General features: G+C 37.6%; 2 long non-coding RNA genes across 2 annotated transcripts in view; one reads left to right on the top strand and one right to left on the bottom strand.

Annotated features, from left to right (window-relative positions):
• LOC116707237 (uncharacterized) overlaps positions 1-1181 on the bottom strand; it is a 5643-nt gene extending 4462 nt beyond the window's left edge. Inside the window, exons 1-2 of the long non-coding RNA XR_004336436.1 lie at positions 1171-1181; positions 62-68 (exon numbers count right to left, since the gene is read on the bottom strand). This is a non-coding gene — a long non-coding RNA (uncharacterized LOC116707237). The remainder of the gene's footprint in view (positions 1-61; positions 69-1170) is intronic.
• A 2393-nt stretch (positions 1182-3574) lies between these two features.
• Positions 3575-4634, top strand: LOC116707224 (uncharacterized). The gene is made up of 2 exons (XR_004336422.1): positions 3575-3651; positions 4506-4634. It is a non-coding gene; the product is annotated as an uncharacterized LOC116707224 (long non-coding RNA).
• Positions 4635-4818: the final 184 nt, after the last annotated feature.

Genomic DNA, 4818 nt, shown 5'->3' with positions numbered 1-4818 from the left:
TATCTTTGAGTTGTGGACAAAACAAGATGTTTGTGGACGTCATCTTGGGCTTTTGGGAAACACTGATCCTCATTTTTTTTGCCATTTTCTGACATTTTATAGACCAAAATAATCGATTGAAAGAGAAAACAATCGACAGATAAATCAACAATGAAAAGAATCAGTAGTTGCAACCCTGTTACAAGTATCTAGATCATGCAGTAGCAGCATATATGCCACAGTACTGTACATCATGACTAATTGTTGGTGCGTTCATGTTTCAGCTGCTGCTGGAGACCAACTCACTTTGACCCAAAGAACAGGAGGAAACCAAGAAGAAGAGGAGATAGATGAGATGAATATTGAAGCAGAGTGAAGCTAAGACAGGATGATTAGCATTGTCTCGATTAGGACACAGAAGCATCGTGTCACCCTGTATGAGTGGCTGATGTTTAGAATAAAACATTTAGATAGATACATAGTATAATCTATTGTATACATCTGCACTGTGGGGGGGGAGCCAGACGTTATAAACATTTGTGAGGCCAAACCTAAGGATGTCTGGGGGCATGCTCCATTTATACGGTACTTTTTTTTCAAGCTATTTGATAATAGAATGTCTACAAATCTGTAGATCATTTGGGGAAAACATTATTTCCAAGGAAAGAAATCATCACGTAGAGCCTACATTGTATTTTGTTCTCCAACTGTCTTCATCATTTTGTAACCATAACACAACACTTGTTTGTTAATGTTCCTATTTTTAAGTTACATGACATAGACAGGGTAGAGGTTTGGTGTAAACAACATGGCTAATCTGGAACCCTTTTTGAAGTAAAGTTATCAGAGTGAGTGTGTGATATATTTCCCCCCAGTAATAGAACTTGTGCTCCATTGATCTGCCGGTCCAGTCAGTGAGACTGAGGGAAAATTACACAAAGTTGAAGTTATTTTAAAAACTAAAAGAAGCCACCCCCACCCGCCCTCCACTTGCTCCACCCCTGCTGCTCTGTGAGGTGCGTCTATGCTTTTATTTTGACGTGTTAGACTAACGAGCTGCATGTATTTCCTTTAATTACCACTGTTTTTTTAAAACTCATGTCATTAAAGCAATGTGAACACAATTACAGGTCAACTATCCTTTTCATCCTAATTTAAAAACCAACAGGATTTACTGTATCAATGCTTTACTTCAGTAATGTATGGGACAAGTATTCAGATCCTTTACTTATGTAAAAGTATTAATACCACACTGTAAAAATACTATGTTACACGTTAAAGTCCTGCATTGAAAATGTTGCTTGGGTAAAAGTATGTAAGTGTGATTAGGAAAAGGTACTTGAAGTACTCAAAGCAGAAAAATCCTCCCATTTTAGGAAGTATAAATGGTCCAAACAGTTGTGTTTAATGGTCTAATCATTTCAGCTGCCCTTGTAGGCGGTTATATTGTTGGCTAGTTTAATTTATAATAAAACATCCTATCTTATAAAGGACATGTGTTTTGTGTGCAAACATTTTTACATGTAAAGTAACTAAAGTTGTCAGATGAATGTAGTGGAGTAAAAAGTACAACATTTCTCTCTGAAATGTAACGAAGTAGAAGTAGAAAGTAGCATGAAAAGAAAAGACTCTAGTAAAGTACAAGTACTTCAACATTTGAGTAAATGTACTAAGTTACATTGCACCACGTGTAACAGGTTAGTTAAAGCCCTTCTGTGAAGGATCTGAAAAAAGTTGAGACTCTGGGGACTCCTAGTGCTAGTTCTATAGAATACACTCCCTGTGCCCTTCCGTGGATCTGGACCTCCGGACACAGATTAATGGTACAACCCATTTTCTGTAAGTAGAAACAGGTAAACAACATCAATTTCCACCAGGATCACCTCCATTTTCTACAAACCCAAATGGCACTGAACTAACTATAAAGAAAGTTGAACATAACAGCAAAACTTAGGACTAAGTTCAGAGATAGAAAATGGAGTCAGGCCACCATTTCTGAAACCTGATAAAAGGAACACAGGTCTAGGCCAAGACACCCTTACCATTGTTCTAATTACAATGGCTCTGGAACAGCCTCATGTTTCACATTAAGTCATGTTCCACAGTTAAATAAATTAAATTTAAAGACATGTTTTCTGTCTCGCTTTTAGTTCAGTCTGAGGCTGCCCCATGGCTTCTGTCAAGTCCCCTCTTGACTTAGTTTTTGTGTGCTTTTTAATGTGTTGTTGATTTAACCCCTTCCTCTCTTAACTTCCTGTTTCTTTACTTGACTTTGGTTTTAATCATGTTAGTCGTTTTATATCACATTTTGTATTACATTGCAGTTTTTTTTCCGATTGCTAAACGACAGTGGTCACAACTGGAGCCACATGTGCAAAACTAACCACAGTCTCCACAGCAGCAGTTCATGTGAACCACACTCTAGTTTGTTTGTCAAAACTCTACACAATTATACCATGGCATTAAACACAACCTGCACAACACTGGGCATTTACAGCACTTTGTTGAAATGCTGCTAACACACTGCTGTCCAAACTGTTAACAACACATTCAATACATTCATCTAATGTGTGTGTATATATATATATATATATACACACACATTAGATAGTATGTGATCACTAACAGGTCTAAAACAAGAGACCTGCTTAGGCCTTTAGCTGAAATTACAATCAGCAGTGTCTGAAACGCATCGGGCTGAAATCCATTCAGTTTTGAATGTGTTGTTAACAGTTTGGATGTACATATGGATGTACATATATATGTATATATGTATGTCTGTATATATGTACATACTGTATATACAAAACAGTGAACAGATAAAAAAGCAAAGACATAAGTCTATATTTGAAGTTACATACACAGCTATAAACTAGCTTTGCGAAAGTAAAACTGGGCACATGTAATGGAGGTGGAAGCAATGCAAACACCACAGTAATTTGTATATATGTAGAAATGATGCAGGTGCATGGCAAGAGAGGACATCCAGTGTGATGAGGAAAATGTGTGGCCTGATGCTGGAAGGAGGCAGGATCAGCACCACTATTCTTTGTTACTATTACATACCTTTAGTGTGTAACTTTTGCTCTACTTGTTACATAAATTACTACAGACAAAGTTAAAAATGTATCTATTAAAGCAAACTGTGCTGTGAATAAGTTTTTGCAGGTGATGGGAAATTTTTAGTTCAAGTGACTGTTGGTGATGCAGACTGTGGTTAGTTTTGCTGTAGTGGCTCCAGTTGTGCCCACTGTCGTTTAACAGAAGAAAAAAAAAACCTGTAAAGTCCTAAATAGAAATATGTATAGTTCACTGTTTATCTCCTCAACATTGATTTTGTTGGTGGCACAATTCAGTATTTCTGTGTTAGTTAATAAAATCACAAACGGCCCACAAAAGCTGCCTTCTATAGGAAGGAGGAAGGAACAAAAGCTGTGTGTGTGTGTGTGTGTGTGTGTGTGTGTGTGTGTGTGTGTGTGTGTGTGTGTGTGTGTGTGTGTGTGTGTGTGTGTGTGTGTGTGTGTGTGTGTGTGTGTGAATGTGTGGGTGTGTGACTAACTTAAAAAAGCTGTGAAGAGATGAGTTTCAGTTATCAGTGGAGAATCTGTGTGAAGATGAAGCTCCTACTCAACAGTCTGCTACTCGCCTCGCTCTGCGCCCTCTCATCTTGGAGTAAGTAAAAACACGATAACTTAACCTTTAACATCGCATCTGTTTCACGGACACATGCAACGGTTGAAATGTCTGCTCAAAATTTCAAAAGTATGACTTTTGGTTTTTCATATTACCGTATGTATTGATAATGTCAATGATCAAAACAAGTAACATAAATGCAGATAGAATTCTTGGATATATTATCTTGTTCTTCTTGATATAGTATGGGTGCTCAGAAGATATGCTACGTATCCAGTGTTTTCCTGAGGTTTGTGGGAGACTGAGGTGCACGTATTTGGTGGGCGGTTTTAGGGGTCTTCTCTTAAGAAGATCATATTTTTACAGAAAAAATAAAAATGCAATTCACATCATTTTGGACCATTGTTATATTCATATCTGTGTCCAAAATGTTCAAAAAGCCAGAGCAGATGATAAATAAATAACACTCGAAAAGCTTAAAGACAAACCTGGCTAGAGAAGGCCACTGGGAACAAATACAATAATTAGATCTTGATGTAAAATAAATTCTGTTGTTGGTTTAGATTTTACATTGGTTCGGCTAAATATAAAATAGGTCATATATAAATGGTTGAAATCTTTCACACTGATAAATGTGTAATGAGAAATACCTATCGGTTACAAAAAGTGACCATTCTTTCTTTATCGTCGGTGTGGCATCACTTTATTTGGTAGTTGACTTGCATTAAATCACTCTGATCTCTTTAGAACGGTGTCTATATCTCTGATTTAGATGAAAAGCACCAAAAAGTGTACTACTCGCTACATTTACGTTCTGCTCTAGCTTCTGAAATGATGGAAGGTTGTGTGATGAACTACCAAATTATGCATCCCTCTGTCTCTTAATTCTGTAGGTGTTTCATCAGACACACTTGTTGTTACCCAGGATCCTGATGTCTCTGTCATGGAGGGGGGGGCAGTAAACATCACCTGCTGCTGGAAAGGCCAGCATGTACGAGTGCGAGTAAAATGGCTGAAGAATCCTGTAAATGAGACAATTCAGACTGAAATGTTCAATTGGACGAATCCCTCTCAAGGACCTCTGCAAAAGGAAACATCTAACTGCTCACACTTGATCCTTACAAATCTCACAACAGAGGATTCTGGGAGATACATCTGCAAGGTGGTTGTGGAAATACCAACTTTAAATGTGGTTTTTGGAAACGG

The sequence above is a fragment of the Etheostoma spectabile genome, chromosome 19 (genome assembly GCF_008692095.1).
Source record: "Etheostoma spectabile isolate EspeVRDwgs_2016 chromosome 19, UIUC_Espe_1.0, whole genome shotgun sequence".
Taxonomy (NCBI): Eukaryota; Metazoa; Chordata; class Actinopteri; order Perciformes; family Percidae; genus Etheostoma; species Etheostoma spectabile.
The sequence above is the reverse complement of the archived record's forward strand: the minus strand, read 5'-3'. Positions and strand labels throughout refer to the sequence as shown.